Genomic DNA, 17,924 nt, shown 5'->3' with positions numbered 1-17,924 from the left:
TCTAATTTACATAAAAATTCTAGCAGTAACTCAGTCAAGAAAATAAACTGCTTCCAGTCTCTGAAGTTTGGGTAGGATACACAATCAAGTGTCAAATCAATAATTCCATAATATGCACAGTGACTGAATCATAGTTCTAATGTGCTTGATATATATATATATATATATATATATGTATATAATATATATTATATACATATATTTATTAATTTATTTATAAATATTATTCCAATTTATACAAAAATCCATTATAGTGCTTCCTTCAATCTATCTAGACAAATATTTGCTACCTTGAAAAATAAACATGGCATCATAACTTTTGATTCATGTTTTTATTATTGATTAGATCACTTTTATCCTTTGTTTTTAAGTAGATTTCTCACCTATTGGTGAGTTTTTGTGTTGTTTAGTTTTTAGATTTATTCCTTCTCGTAAGAACTATTAGTTCTTATTTTTCTTCTTTCTACATTTGTGCATTTGTTTTAAGCTTGAATTTTTGTCATTTTTTTTACATCAATTTTTTAGTTGGTTTTGATTTTGCTATCCTTTACTGTGTACCCACCGTGAAAGGATTTATAATGTCACATAAAAAAATTGAAATGAGGTCACATAAATCTTTAGCCCGGGGAAACATGAGGTATGAGATCATAGTTACCTAGGTTATTTTGACCTGATGTGGCAGGTTCCTGCAGGCTCCCAGATGCCAGAAAGATAATAACCTCAGTAAGAGCCTTTTCCTTCTATTTCAAGTCTCACCTGGAATGTATAAATTCAATGACTGACCACCAATCAATGTCTGCTTTTGTTCTTCTTTCTCCACCAACACAATTGTAGCAACCAGTTTGCTGTTACCTCCTTCTTTGTTCTTCTTTATAACAATTAAAACCCAAACCCCTCAGATGCATTTGAAGAAACACTAATTTAAAATGATTAGAATTCATTTGCCCTGAGTGATCATCCTCATTATTGACTTGAACAATCTCTTCATTCTCATAGTTGGTGTTCCTCAACTGGCCATTTAGGTTGATATCACTATTTCCTAGAGATGGTAAAACAAGATTTGGGAGATATAAGGCTCAGGTGGGTACTTATGTTACTTTACTTATAAATTAAGTTCCCAATAAATAAATATAAAATTGCAACCTGGGAAGGTAATAGGAAGAAAAAAATATACATATTTCATGGGTCTAATAGCAATGGTCTGGTGCTGATGTTTCTCTGAGTTTTCCAAAACAAACAAATAATAGCTTGGAATGTATAAGGAATACTCAGCCAAAGTAGGCAGGATGCTTAAATGAGGCTATCCCCAGAGAATTTAAAGACAAGGCAGAAACTACTATGAGATAAAGCTGGGGAGGTGGGGAGAAAAGTAATCATGCAAAACATTGCAGGCGGCTGCATCTAATAGCAACAATATAAAAATTTAAAGACTTTAAGTACCAGAAATTTTAAATATTCATGAAGTTAAATCTTTCAGTCATTCATTTTGTGTTTTATTAAATCATTTACACTTAAGACAATCTGCCTCTGCAGATACTTGATTATTAATATTTCCTTTATCTTTTTTTGGTAAACAAACATTTAACATATGGTGAAAGATAATTATTTAAATCACATATACTTAGTGACAAAAACTTGAGGAAAAAATATTCTCTACTAACTAGAAAATAATAGTAACACACATGGGAGGATAGCAAAAAAAATTAAATCATTAATTGAATTCTTATTTTAGCTCACAGTAAAAAAAAAAAAAAAAAAAAAAAAAAAGACATGTCTGTATCGATGTATCAGTTCAAACTTTTATCAAGTTGAACACAGCATAACTCTGTGGGTTTTCAATACCTTCTATGATTATCACACCTATATATGTGTGTACACACACACACACACACACACACACACATACACACACACACACACACACACACACACTATACTATTATACATGCCTGTAAATTTCTACAAAGCTGAGAGATCTTTTATTTGCATTTTATAACCTCAGCATCTATCTTAATGTCTAGCACAAAAAAGGTATTTGGGAATTCTAAATCAACAGAACCAAACAAAAGTTGCAGATGGGAAATAATTAGAAAGGTTTTATAAAAGAAGAAGTTATGAATTTCTAAAGAACTCATCTTTTTACTACCTTTTAATTATAGGAGTTATTTAGTATAGAGTTGTGAATATCTATTCATACCATGTGATTGTGACTTAATATTGGTTCCTTGAGATTCAAGGGCTTCAAAAAGATACATTTAGAAAAATATTTAATAAATAAACCTCTTCCTTTATGTAAAATGATCGATTCTAATTATTCTCATTTCTGTTCTCTTCATAGTTTCTTTTCTCCTCTGAGAACATCTTTCTTATCTAAAAGTGTTATAAAATGATTTCAGAATAGCTTTCCTATTTGCTCTCAAAACTTCTATTAAAATTGACAATACAGGGGAAATTAATATGAGAATATGTAAAGAAATGAATTGCTGAAATCTCACAAAGAAAAGAACTTGGTGAATTTTTAAATGTCTGCATTATTGGATATTTACATTTTTCAGTAAGGCAATGGGGAATTATTAGGTTTCCTTGGTGGTAAATTTTAGTTTAATGTTTAAGTAATTTGATGATTTCCAAAAATATCACTTCTAGTCTCATGCTTATTTCAGTTCTTTACAATGTGGCTTTTTGTCATCTATCTAAACTTACCACATAAATGAATATTTTAAAACAAAATGATTCTACTCTAACGTTTTTTTTTATTTTGTGAAGAATCTGTAAAAGCAGTAATTGTATTGATATGATCAAATTGCTTAGTCTTAATTTTAGTGAGCTTAATTCTAAATTTTGATTTATTAATAAGAACTTGTTTTATTTGCTGACAAGATATTCTTAAAATAATTAAAGTTCCAATATTACTATTTACAATCAATATGTCTTTAGAATTTGATTTCTTGGATAGGGGATATAGCTCAGTTTGGTAGAGTGCTTGCCTTTCATGTACAAGACCCTGGGTTTACTCCCCAGAAGCACCACCAAAAAAAAAAAAAAAAAAAGAAAAGAAAAAACAGAATTTGGTTTCTTCAGTAATGGTGTATTACATGATAACCTCTATATCTTTTATAACTAGTTAATATAAAATCCGTGAGTACCAACACTTTATCTTGTTTAACATTTCATGTAAACAGAGTGCAAAGACATTGAATTTATATTAAATTTTGAATCCTATTCAATATCCCGTTTTTCAATATTAATTGAATGAATGAATAAAAGTGAGTCAAAGTTATATTTGTCCAGAACATTCCTTTTCTCCAACTGTGTCAAAAACCACATTTTCCTTTAAGCATATTTGGTTGAGAACAACTTAAAATTATTGTACTTAAGAAAGGTATACATTTTTAAAGAATTATCATATACTTATTAGAAGAAAATAAACTCAATAGTTGCTTATGATCATCAAGCTTTGCAAAATGTCTAAAGATGGATGTGAGAAATGCAAAGGTATTTTGTAATGGTCCCCAAACCATATTTCCCCCAAATCATGATTTCAATGATACCAAGAAATGCTGTAGCAAATAAAAGATTGACTAAACCTGTTCATTTTAATGCTTCAACTAATTTGCAGTGATTTAGTCAGGGCTAAAAAAAGGCAGAAACAAATTGCTATTGGAATATAAAGAGAATAAAGTTAAAAATTGCTTTGTGTTCAGGTTTTTATACTTACATTTGAGTTAAAAATCAGTTAACTTCTCCCATTGCCTTATGCTACTTTTGTGTATCTTGTTTCCTATAAGCAACCAAGAAAATTTTGTAAAGTTTTACTTTTTAAAAAAATATATATTTTTGAAAAGTTATAAAAATAAGTCAATATGTCTGCATCTAGTTTGAACTTAAATAGGATGAATGACTCTTCTTGCACAAATGCAGACATATGATATATTTAGAAATAACCATATACACCTAGACCACAGAGAATCATAAGTAAAATTGATCAACAGGTAAAACTCAATCCAATTTTGTGATGATTACCAGTCTGTGTGCTGCATAGTGTTTAGTTAGAGGAAAATATGGTTAAGTATTAAGACAATACACTTGTTTCTGTTATGTAGAGACTGCTGCTTATGACATTATTTGGTCATAAAACAGCAAACATATGCTCTAATAACTTCCTTAATGATTTACTTATATTTCATAACATTAAAATAAACAATATAATGAAATAAAATAAATATTAAAATAAACAATATAATAAAATAAGAATGAGAAAGCATTAATATATCACATTTTGTGATAGCCAGAACAACACTCCTTGGTGTGTTAGTAACCCTCCAGGAGTCCACATCCTGATCTTATAACCTGTTAGTATGTGCCTTAGGTGGCAAAGGAACTTTGTAGATAATATTTTAGGTGAGGACATTATCCTGGATTAACCTGTTGAACTAAATCTTTTCCCATGTACTAAAGTTGGAGGGCAGTTTCGGGCTGTTATAGTGGAGATTTGAAGTTGCTATGCTACTAGGTATAAAGGTCAAGAAAAATACCATGGACCAAGGAATGCAAGAGGCTTCTAGAAGTTGAATGATTCAAGAGAAGAGATTCTCAACAGAGCTCCCAAGAGATCAGGTATGCTTAAGGTGGTATGGCCCTCAACTTCGAAGGGCTTCCAGAATGATAAGCAGCTTTGCTAACCACTTGATTTAAGTCTTATAAGGTCCATTTCAGACTTCTGACGTACAAAGTATAATATAATAAACTTATGTAATTTTACCCCATTAAATTTGTGGTGATTTATTATAGAAGCAAAAGAGTATGAATACATTCAATCCCAAGGTTTTAAAATATTTTCATTAAAAAACAACCTCAGGAAAATAATGCAATGACAATGAATATAAAGACTTGGTTTTTGGATGCAAAATGTCTTTGGATTTAAATAGTGTGGGTTCTTATTCCTGTTGCTTACAATCAACATTGCTGTGGAGGACTCCTGTGACACTCCATTGTTCTTATACAATATTGGAATTCAATTAATTAATTTTCTTATATTGTTAGTGAACAATCACATGAGAAAATAAATTTAGAATACAGAGGTCATAATCCCGAGGAGAAATCTCATAGACTGAAAAAGTTGCCATAGAAGAAAGATAAAATGACTAATATGATGGGAAACATACTAAACTAAGATTGAGAAAAGTTGACTCTCATTTTTACTCATGTGGCCAATTGGTGAAATATTGGGTATGTCATTACATTCATAAAACACATAATTATTTGGATATATGGAGATCTATATTTATTGATACAAAGTACCATACATTTCAATATATCTATTTTATTTTCAATGTGTGTATTTTATTTCCATAAACACTGACTACAAAACTTTCTCCTTCCCAGCCAATTCAATATGGTAGAGTTTGGGATTTGTAAGGTTCTCAGGAAATTTATTTTGAATATCTTATCTATTGTTTTTCCTAATGATTGTCTGAGGCCCATCTGTTCTGGTAAATGAGATTTAAGGAATACTTTTCTGGGGCTTCTAGAAAATGTGTCCCCCCCACTCCTTTTTTAAAATTTGAATGAATGGTGTTTTACAAAGGTTTCCTCTTTGTTGCTGTTGAGACTATTTTTTTTTTTTGATCATCACACAAAGAGCTAAGAAATCTTATGCTAAACTATTTCCTAAAGATTAGGAAGGATCTCCAAACAACTTTCTATCCAAGTTTAGAATTTCCAAAGACAACTCAGTCTCAATAACTATCCATTACAATTCCAAACTGGCCTTCTAAATTTCTAATGGTGACAATGTATATCTACTTGAACATATCATAATCCCAAGAAAAATTCCCAACACTTATTTACACTAGAGTATCTGTGACCAATTTATTGCCAAGTCAGGGCCATTTTATCACCAATAATATCTCTACTTTTTAAACCTCCCACTAGTCACACCAATCAGGTAGTAGCCTGAGCTACTACCAAATGCAATTCTCATATATTTCACTTTAAAAAATATTTCAATCTTTAGCACACATATTGAAGAAATTCTAGCTCTGGAAATATGGTAGACTTAACTAAATATTGCATCCAGTACAAGCATATATATACTACAGGTAAAATATAACAAACGTGAATATATGATAATGATGTAATGAAAATTTTGAAAGAGAAATGGCAATCTCAAATATTATACTTGGAACTCATGATAAGAGTATTTGCCAATTCTCTTATTCAATGGTCTTTGGTGAACATTGGAGTCAATTAGTTTTCTTAAAATTTTATTTAAATGTATTTGAGAAAACCAAATGTGTTATTAGGCTTTATGGGGCAGGATTCTAGAATTAAGAATTCAAAGTCAGGATTTTCCATTTAAGGGCACTATAAAGATTGCTCAGGGCTCTTGGTAAAGAACAAAAGTCTCAAAATGTCAAACTTAGTATATTTTGGTGTGTAGAGTGAGAATTCACAAAAATATGTAGTTCTCTTTTGATTTCAAATGAGATGGATTGATATATTTTTTCCATTATGTCAATTTTAATAAATTTGCTTAAAATCACATATCATTAAGAATGTTTATTCTTTCCATATTGATTGTATCTGAAAGGATACACTGCTGGCATAAATTATGCTGGCCTATGGGTCACTTTTATTCTCTCTTTCTCAGGTATGATTTTAAAATATCAAGTTTATACATCTTTTGCCAAAGCACTATAGTAAATGCATAGGAACCATATTTTAATTTTAAATTTATCATATGGACAGAAATAATCTCTTAAGATGCAAATTAAATGAATTTGCTTCATTTCATGATTTTTTTAATGGTTTCTCATTTTTGTTCTGGAATCAAATTGGTGTTAATTAGCACTGCAGGATATAACCAGTTTTACTTCCTACCATACCTCCTGCAATTCTTACAGGTCCACCTGAGACCCCAGGGACTTAAAATAAGCTCCATTCCCCACAGATATCAGATCTTTCAAACTTCTGGGGCTATTTTTGTAATCATAATACTCATCCTTTAAATTTGAGTTAATCATTTACTTTTTTTATAAAGCCACAGGAAATTTAATTGCTCAGTCTACTTTTCCTTCCATTTTACCAAGAACATGTTTTGGAACATTGTCTACTATGTGTATACTTTGATATTTTATATATATACATACACATGTATATGTACACATATATTATACATATATATAATTTTTAATATTCTATATTATCTATTCTAAAAAATAAGGTGTATATGTTATGTTTTTTATTTTGCTGTTTCCTTGGATTTTTCTAGATATTGAATAAGTTATAACAAATTAGAAAGAATGTTTTTCTTTATCTCCACCTTAATACTTACATAAGATTATTAAAAATGAATAAGTTAGTTTGTAAATTCTTCCAATATATGCTATTCTATTTTCCATGAAAATAAAATGTATAAAGCGAATGGGATAAGTAAAAGTATTCATTTCTTCAGCAGACATTAGGATGTGTATAAACAAAACACATTCAATTTTTAAATGCATTTTTTCATTTTATAATTAAGTTGCCAGCCTACATCTGTGAGCAGCAGATGCATAATTTCTCACTCTTGATATCTAAAAAGAAACATTTAAAAGGTGAGACTTTCTGTTGTAATTTTTCATTTACTCTTAACATAAATTTTGAGTTACTCAGCTATGTAAAAAGTCAAAAGAATACTAGCCCTTCCCACATTCGTACTCTTGGGAAAGTACAATATGTTTTTTTAAGTAAGTCAAATAATTAATGAGGAGCTAAGCCTTGTTTAACATGATTTATATTGCTTTCATTGAACCTATTTATTGTGAAATACCTGCTATTTAAATATGTACGTTATGCTTAGTAAAATTTGCTAGCTCTTCATCTTCTGCCTATTTCTTTTCCATCCTTCTTATATTTCATTATCTCAAAAAATATCTACCTCTAGAAAAAGGAGCTGTTCCATGAAATGAGCAACAACTACTTCAAAAAAATAATGTAAAATCAAGTGAACTTTGTTAAAAATGAAGCATGAATTTTTATGTAAATATAAATGTGCTTACATGTATTCTAAAATTTTATCAATATATTCCAATTTGATTAATAAAAAATTCATATATATTGATACATTCCAAATGTACTTATATATAAAAATCTGTATTCTCTTACAGAGATTAAAAAGGAGTGCTCTGTAGTCCTTACTAGAACCAAAATGTTTCTATGATAGAACATTAAAAATTAGGATACATATATACTCTCTATTATCAATTGGTTTGTTCAATTTACAAAAAAAAAAAGAATTTTGGCTACATATGTTTAAGGAGGCAATATGAGTTTCCAATGTCAATATACTAAATTCTTTTAGAGTAACGTAACCGTTAAAAGCTCCTAATAAATACTTATTCTGTTATTGGGAAAAACACAGCTAAGCAGATTGCTTGGGTCACTTATTGTTTTTTGGTGTATAATTTTTTATATAATATATATTTGGACTGAAAATGTCTTATGAGGAAGAAAATGTCAATTATAATATGTAAGTAATTTATTAATATATTTAAATATAATATTGTATGTGCTACATAATACATTCTATTTCATGTTTATGTATTGCATGTATACATCAGAATACTCAAATTTTAATCAGAGCAGCATATTTGGTTCTTCCTCCTCAATAACCCCCAAATTTCATATTCTTATAAAATAGCATACTAAAATATTAATATCTTTGGAATTTTATACATACAAGGTCATGTCATCTACACACAATTTTACTTCTTCCCTTCTGATTTGCATGCCATTTATTTCTTTTTCTTTTCTGATTGCTCTTGTTAATACTTCCTGTACAGTTTGGAATACAAGTGGTTAAGGGTGGATATCCTTCCCTCATACTACATCTTGGTGGAAAAACTTCCAGTTGTTAACGATGTGATGCTAGTTGTGGGTTTTTCATAAATGACCTTTATTTTGTTGAGGAATTTTCCTTCCATACCTAAATTACCAAGAAAGATGCTGAACTTTCTCAAAAAAAATGTTTTTTGTATCAATCGAGATTTTTTTTTTCCTCTGCTCATGTAGTATATATCATATGGATTGATGTCATATGTTAAACCAGAATTGCCCCACTTGATCATGATATACAATATATTGTTTGTTGACTTTAGTTTTCTAATATTTTGTTGAGTATTTTTGCATCAATGTTCATGAAACATATTGGCCTGTACTTTTCTGTGGTGTCTTTTTAAGTTATCATTAAACACTAGAAGTTAGTCTGAATCAGTCTCATGGATGCTAGAAGAAGCTAGAGGATTCCTGAACCAGAGAAGGCCTTTATTACTCTTAGGTATAGCAACTGGAGTATCAGCCCTTATGCAAATTTCTAGTCCTGCTAATTCTACAGGGCAAAATAAAGTAAAATAAAATAAAAAGGACCAGTGGACTCCTGCATATCCATAGGTTTTATTAGAGAAGAAGAGCCCAAAGCCTGGGGGTTCAGCAAATTAAGTCCACATGACTTTTGCTCCAGAGAGAGATTACCTTTATTATATCAGACAGTAAACAAACCTGATCTTTGTTTCAGAAGAAAATATTAGTTCTCTTCCAAAGATGTTTGCTATGAAAATATCCTTGAAAAGAAAATTCAGAATAAAGGTAGTCAACTTAAAATCTATACAGAAATGTGAGAAAAACTCATGGAGAATTTTCTCTCAACAATTATTTCTTAGTGCTAGTGTCATGAAATACATGTTCACAATTAAAGGGGGTATATAAATATAAAACAATGGGGACAATATATGGAAGGGTGATTTAAAAAGCTAGCAAATGAGGTGCAGGTAGCAAGTTAAAAAATGAAGAGGTGCTTTCCAGATGAAGTGAGAACATGTGTAAGTGGTGGGGTTTGAAAGGTGTTTTTGTTTTATCTTGTTTTGTTTTGTTTTAAGGAGGATGCAGGAGGAAAGAAACAGCTCCTGTATGACTTGAGAGTAAAGAGCTGTATTGTTAAATCAGGTATTAGGGTAAAGGACAAAATATCTGGAGCAGAATGAACGAGGGAGAAAGTAACAGAATAAAACAAAATCAAGCAGAAAACAAGTAGGCAGAAACCCACCAAAGATTTCAAATTTTATGATGAAATAAATGAAAGGTATTTCTATATAAACAATAGGATATGTGCCAGTTTCTTTTTAAAAAAAGAAAAAGAACAAATCCTGCTAAGACTTTTGTAGGTGTTTGCATGAATGTAAAAATCCTCTTGAAGATAACTGGCATCTTAACTCTATGAGTTCTATGACCCATGAGCATGAACTGTTCTCTGTTTATTTAGATCCTCCATTATTTAGTCTAGCAATTTGTAGTTCTCTGTTCATAAGGTCTTACATTTCCTTTAAAATTTTATTTGCCCCTAACTGTGTTTTTATGCCACTGGTAATGCGTTGGGTTAACATTAACCCGTACATACGAAAATTTTGTAGTAAAGAAAAAACCCCGAAGAATGTGATAATGAAGGAAGTGCAGAGGGAGACTGATCTCCAGACTTCACTGGAGGATGTAAACAAAGTGACCTTGATTGTGAACTGTAGGAACATACTCATAAATCATCTGAGGAAACCCACTTGTGCCATGGGCACACCCCTTTCCAACAGATTCCCCTCTTGTTGTATTTCAGCCTGCAGCTGCCAAGCAGAGAGCAATAAAATATCCTCTCTGTTGAGTCCTTCCATCCAGAGCTTCCTTTGGAATGTGTAAACAGTCTGTTTACAGTCCTGGAGTTGAACAGAATGGAATTGTTAAGTTCATTTTTAGTTTACTTATGTTTAGTATATAGTGCTGTAACTGATTTTTATTGATCAGGTAGCTTGCAACCTTGTTGAACTCACCATTCTGTGAAAAGCATCAGGGGAAGAACTATGCATCCTGTATGTTTAATTTGCCTAACAACCAAGTAAAATAAAAAGCAAGTTTGTATATGCACAGTTGCTTATTTTGGGCAGTGTTTCCATTAGAAATAAATAAAATAAAAATGGTAATCTCACAAGGAGAGGGAGTACAGAAAGGAGTGGATGGATTAGGGACAGAAATAAGATGATTTTGAATGTATCTTTTTAAGTAGCTTTGATCTTTGAACCATGTGAATGTTTTGCCTAATCAAAATTAATATAAATCAAAAAGACAACAACTAGGAGAAAAAATTGGTACAGGGAAAAGCAAATGTAAACAGCTTAGAAAATAATTATTCCAGGTGATTTAGAGCATATTTGTTTGACCGCAAATCCTTAGTGAGAGATAGTCCAAGAAAATAAATTTTACAAATTGCTCAGTTGTTTCCCTGCTAATACCAATACTGATATTATCATATGAAGTTTCTCAATGTATTTCAGAATAAAATATAAATATTTATGCAATTGTTATTGAAAACATGATAAAGAGAAAAGCACATAAAAATACAAATGAAAAACCCTGTGATTCTAAATTGAAATTAAAATGAATAATAAAAATTTAAAATTAACAATATTTTCTAGCTGAACACATTCCACTCCTAGATTATTTGGGGTCTTTGGTCTTGTATTAGGAAGTTTCATAAGCATTATCACTTTTGTTCCTTCTAGAGTTTCTGTGGGGTAGATAATATTATTTTTCTTTAGAGATGGAACAGCTGAAAGTCAGAATAATCAATATGCTCTCTTTATGGGTCATCTGATGGTAATGGTAATAGAGCCATGATAAAACTTTTTTTTTCATTCTAGAATCTATGTTTTTTGCTATGCCACATGTTCTATTAGTATGATTTGATTTGCAACACATTGCCAGTATAGCATTCTGCTTAACCCAAGGGAGGACCAATCATGTGTGTTTGGCTGACATGAGAATCCAGTTTTCCTGAGGAATCGAAAACCCTATAATGACACACACAAGTAAAAAGACCAGTACTCTGGGTTAGCCAAGGGCAGTGCATAATTCTCCACTCAGGGAGAGCTAATCATCATCAAACTGAATCTTAGTGGTTGCATCATGTTGAGAGCACTTCAAAGAATTAAGTCAAGATTCATGAGTGACATCAGTCATAGACACTTCAGGAAAGATAGAAATACGTATGTTCGGGGCTGGAGATGTGGCTCAGCGGTAGCGCGCTCGCCTGGCATGCGTGCGGCCCGGGTTCGATCCTCAGCACCACATACCAACAAAGATGTTGTGTCCGCCGAGAACTAGAAAATAAATATTAAAAATTCTCTCTCTCTCTCCCTCTCTCTCCTCTCTCACTCTCTCTAAAAAAAAAAAAAAAAGAAATACGTATGTTCCACACTTACCCTTATTGATCAGACACGGATTCTTTAGTTGCTATATATCTTCATGGATTCTAAAATTCAAGCATCTTGCTGCCTTACTTCATCACATAAAAACAGCTGATATCCTCCCACATATTTTTAAAACATGACCTCTTTCCCTTTGAGAAATAAAAAATATATACATTTCAGTTTATAATAAAAATATAACTTCCGAGGACTTTCACACACATAAAAATTATTTTGTAAATGTATGTGAAAGATTTATTTTATACTCAAGACCTAAAAATGATTCATCTTTACTTTAGTAAAGAATCTGAATTATTTAAATGTCTATCAATTTTAAAAAGAGATATAAGCAAATCATAGTTATAGTTATCTCACCACATTGAAATATAGTTCATAAAATAATGGGTCAGGTGAGCCTACTATTTAGGATATTCATGGTCTAATAAGTTTACATCATTTATTACATTACTTGAAACTGAAGCATTTTGAAAGATTACATGCTTGTATTGTACCAATGAAATGTTTATCTTTTAATCAGTCTTTAAAATTTAATTGGGTGCACAATCTTATCCAAAATGTGAAAATTAGATTTTTCTTTGTAGGGAAGTTTATAGGGTACTTTTGCAACTTACACGATCTCTAAATGTACTCTTTCAGTAACAACCAAAACATATGCACGATCATTAATCAAGATGGTTCACCAATTCCTGATAATGCTTACATTCATACATCAGAAGTCTGGTTATTATTTTGTTTTTGCTAATGAGTCAAATACTGCTTTCAGTATCCATACAACATGTTATATTTATTCAGATTATAACCTTGTCTATGTATAAAATTATTTTAAAATCATAAATAAAATATTTAAATTATTTATTAATTTAAAACTTTTAAAAATGTTTTGGTTTTGTTTCCTATAAAAAGTATCATAAGAGCATCTGGCATCTTCTTGGTAAAAAGTAAAAACATGGTTCATAAAAGGATATTTTATATTTTTTCCATATTTCATGGGGGTTTGATTAACAAAATACTGTTTATTTGTAGGGTACAAGGTGATGATTTGATTATATACATTGTGAAATGATTGCTAAGATCAAGTGTATTAACACATCCCTCACTTCACCTTGTTACCATTTGTGTGTGTGTGTGTGTGTGTAGGTGTTGTGAGTGTACATAGTGACAGCACTTAAGATGAACTCAGTAACAAATTTTAAGTGTACAATACAGTGTCATTAACTAAAATGGGATTTCACTTACATCAATACCTGTCTGAAGGTTGGGGAAAAACCCACATAACCCTTTATGCTGGACTTGAGAGTATGCTACATAAATATCTGGCTGCTAATACATTTTAGAAGAAAGCTGGAAATGTTTTTCTCCATGGGTCATTATTTATATTTCTCCACTTTGGGTAACTATAATAAAATATTCTGACACAGCTACTTCTGAAGAAAAGAGATTTATTAGGTGACAGTGTCAGAGACTGAAAGTCCGAATGGCATATCACAGGTTCAGAAGGTTTGTCCTTTGGCTGCATCACTTTGTGCAGAAGCCACCGAGTGACTGCATCTCAAACCAGGAACAGAGGAAGTTGAGTGCAGCCAGCTTGCTTCTGTTATAAAAACCCTCACGTGAGCTTCCGGGGTTGCATAAGAACTATCTTCCAAGAGAAGGCCCTCAAAGACTGAAAGTCCTCTCCCTAGGTTCCACCCCTTAAAGAACCCAGAATACCTCCCCATATTGCCACCCTCCAATAGCATGAACCTTTAGAGAAACACAAGCCGTATCTGAACCATAATACCATGATGTAAAGCGATTGTTTAATGGAGGGAAAAAAATTCATATTCTGTTTCTCGTGCCTTTAGAGAATATACTGGAAAAGGAATTTAAATGTATGAGACTAAGTTATTCCATTCTTTTTGGGTTGCACACAACCATTCCTCTCCTTCTGCCTTTCTTCATTAAGATACAAGGGTGAGGCCCCCGACTACCTTGTAGAGAGGGTCTGAATGTTTACATCTTTTTCTCTCATTCCAACTTAAATCAGAATTTCTGAGTGTGTTATTTTTCAAACTTAAACTCTCTCCAAGGTAGGTCATTCCAGAGTCCCAATGCATGAGAAAGCATTAAAGAAGCCTATTTCCAATCAAAGAGAATCAGCAGTAGAGTGGGTCTCAATTTTCTATGCTCACTTGCTTCCAAACTCAGATGAGGTTTAATAGCTACAACTAATTATCACTCTTAAATACCCAGGTTATGAAAGTGTAAAATGTGCCTTTTGGCTATCTATAAGACTGAGATCTCATAGTAAACAAAAGCTTTCCAAAGGTTATGCAAGAAATGTTAGAAAAAGTTATATTGAAAACCTCTAAATTTCACATTATAAAGCTGCAGATATCACTCCAAAGTCTATCTAAATTATCCTCAAAGATGAATAAAATCATGAAAGTTGTTATGAAAAGAAATATGACAATGGAAAGGAAGGATACTAGGCAGATGAGAACTAATACTTAGTAAATATCCACTGTGCTAAAGAAAACAAATGTTTTTCCACTCTTCTGAATCTTCAGATACTAGGATTTCATCTGGATTATATGAGAAACTCAATTTATGTTTGTTAAATAAGCCAGTAAAACCCAGTAAAATCTAAAATCATTGTGATCATTTCTTACTAATTTCTGCCTTTGCATTCATCACCTAGCAACTAGAATACTGCACAAAAGGACTGGGATTAAGAATGATAATCATTTTGAAATAAATATAATTCTAAGGGTTATAAAATAATTAACATGGAAGTTTTGATCCTCATAGTTATAGCCTGAAAGCAAAGACTTTAAAAGATGTTTTTCAAATATTAAGTGGAGTTCTCTCATGGTGTTTTAACTACATGAGGGCTTTCAGAGGGTGAATACAGTTGTCTAGCCTTTCAAAGGAACCGTAAAGATAGTGGAAAAAAGAATGGAATACACTATGACTTTGATTGCATATATGAATTGGGATTTCAATTTAGAAAGTTGATCATTTTGTTGTTGTTGTTTGGTACTGGACACTGAACGCAGGGACATTTTACCACTGAGTATATCTTTAGCCCTTTTTATTTTGAGACAGGGTCTCCTGTGTTGCTGAGGGTCTACCTAAGTTGCTGAGGTTAGCCTTGAACTTCTGATTCTCCTGTCTCAGCCTCCTATGTTGGAGGAATTATAGGTGTACATCATCATGCTCAGCCAAAACTTCCACATTTTTAATACACAAGAAGTAATGCAGGGATTAATAATATAACATGAATACTTAACCCTAATCTGACTGCTAGACAAATAAATTTCAACTGACACATCTGAATATTGTATAAATAAATTGAGGAATTTCTGTAGTTCTCTATAGAGCAGGATCTGGTTTAATATATGTGGCATCACGGAGAACTATATAAAAATAAAAGAAAATCAATTTATAATAAACAGATTTAAAACAATATCTCTTTGGTATTAAGAAAACACTGCAAAATGTAGGCTGTACTCTGCGATGATACATATCTCAAAATAGAATGGAACAATACTTGACATAAGAAAATCTAGGCCAATTCAAAATAGACACTCAGGTTCTAATGTAATATTGAAGAATGAGTTAAAGGTAGACACTCCAACAGTTATAAAAATTCTGCTTTAATAAATAATCATGTTCTTGCCTAAAGGTTAAACTAGGCTTCTGGAACATAGAATTTGTCTAGTTATAAAAGCAGAGATTATCAATTCAATATAATGAACTCCAGGCTTTTTAATGATATTTTCAATTTTCATTAAGTTTTGATAAAATAAAATAGAAACATGCCTAGCAAGAAAGGTTATCTTAAGAGAATCTCTTAAGGCTTTATTTAAATGAATGGTTCATAAGCATTATTTTCCAGATATATTCCACTTGATTTAGTCTATTAGGAGATTACATTGAAGTTTGAATGAATAGATTTTGCCATTTTATGTTGTAAAATTTAATAGTTTGGCCAAAATAATGATTTCTGGAAAGAAGTATTATAACCAGAGATTTGTGAGGTTCACAAAATAAGGCTATTTTTTTCCTCTGTGAAATATGGGTTTTAGATATATACAAAAGTGGTTAGTTTCAATGAAATAAATTATGTACACATACATGCATGGTACAGAAAAAAATATATGTGTACACATTTATGTATATTTCTTTTTTAATCTTTAATTAATTTATTTATTTTTATGTGTTGCTAAGGATTGAACCCAGGGCCTCACACGTGCTAGGCAAGCGCTCTACCGATGAGCCACAACCCCAGCCCTATGTGTATTTCTTAAGCATGCACCTAAGAAGAGATCGGGAAACTTCTATCAAAATTTTAGGCAATATTGCCATTCTCTGAAGGTTTTCATAATGCTGAAGCCTGTCAAATCTAAGGACTATGAGAATAGGCAGCAAAGCAGAGAGCCATTAAGATGGGCTCAGCTAATGTTATCTAGAAGAGCAAAATGATAATTGACAGGAGGGTGTCTTTAAACACTTTAGCTCAGAATTCAAATAGAGTAACATAACCTCTTGGAACACTCTCTACTTATCATAGAATACTTGCTACTTATATCAGAGAAGACTGTTATGTAATGTCAATGTGTTTTATACTTTAATTTTAACCTTCCCACAATTGTCTTTCTGTACAGAGAAGACTGATAAAGATATAGACATACAGAATAAAATTATATATAGAAGTCACTTTACTATAGTAACCTACATAAAGGGAGAAAGGAAAATCTTTTCAATAAATGGAATTGCGAGAAGTGGGTATCTACATGTAGAGTAATGAAACTGTACCTGTTTCTCTCACCATATAAAATATGCAAAAAGGATGGAAGACCTAAATCTAAAACCTGAAACTTAAAACTGTGAGAAAACAGAGGACATGAGTCCTATGACATCAATCTGAGCAATGACTATTTTGGGATACAACCCAAAAAGTACAGATAACAAAACCAATAAGTGACAAATAAGATTGCATCAAATTAAAATGCTTCTGCACCAAAAATAAGGTGAATAGAAAACCTATGAATTAAAAGAATATATTTGCAAACTATACATCTGCTCAGGAGTCAATATCTAAAACACATAAGAAACTCAAATTATTCAATAGCAAGAGAATAAATAACCCAATTTGAAAATGGGCCAAGAAACTAAATAGATATTTCTCAAAATAAGAAGACATACAAGTGGCTAACAGGTGTGTGAAAAATTCTCAGTATCATGGATCATCAGGAAATTCAAATTAAAATCACAATGAAATATCCATTTAGAATGATTATTATCAAAAAAAAGAGAGAGAAATGATGGAGGATCTAAAGAAAAGTGAACAATTGTACATTGTTGGTGGGAATGTAAATGAGTAAAGCTATTATGGAAAGCAGAATGAAGGTTTCTCAAAAAATTAAAAGTAGAACTGTGTTATGACCAGCTAGCTCACTAATTATATTACATAATGATATGTAAACATATCAAAGGATTAGTCTTTAATATTACATTAGTATGTAATAATTACAAATGATATGCAACCAGCATGTTGAAGGTATATCTACACTCCTATGTCTACTGGAGTATTATTCATAGTAGCCAAGATAAGAGGTCAACTTAGGTGTCCATCAATGGATAAATGGGTAA

Source organism: Urocitellus parryii, chromosome 14, assembly GCF_045843805.1.
Source record: "Urocitellus parryii isolate mUroPar1 chromosome 14, mUroPar1.hap1, whole genome shotgun sequence".
Taxonomy (NCBI): Eukaryota; Metazoa; Chordata; class Mammalia; order Rodentia; family Sciuridae; genus Urocitellus; species Urocitellus parryii.
The sequence above is the reverse complement of the archived record's forward strand: the minus strand, read 5'-3'. Positions refer to the sequence as shown.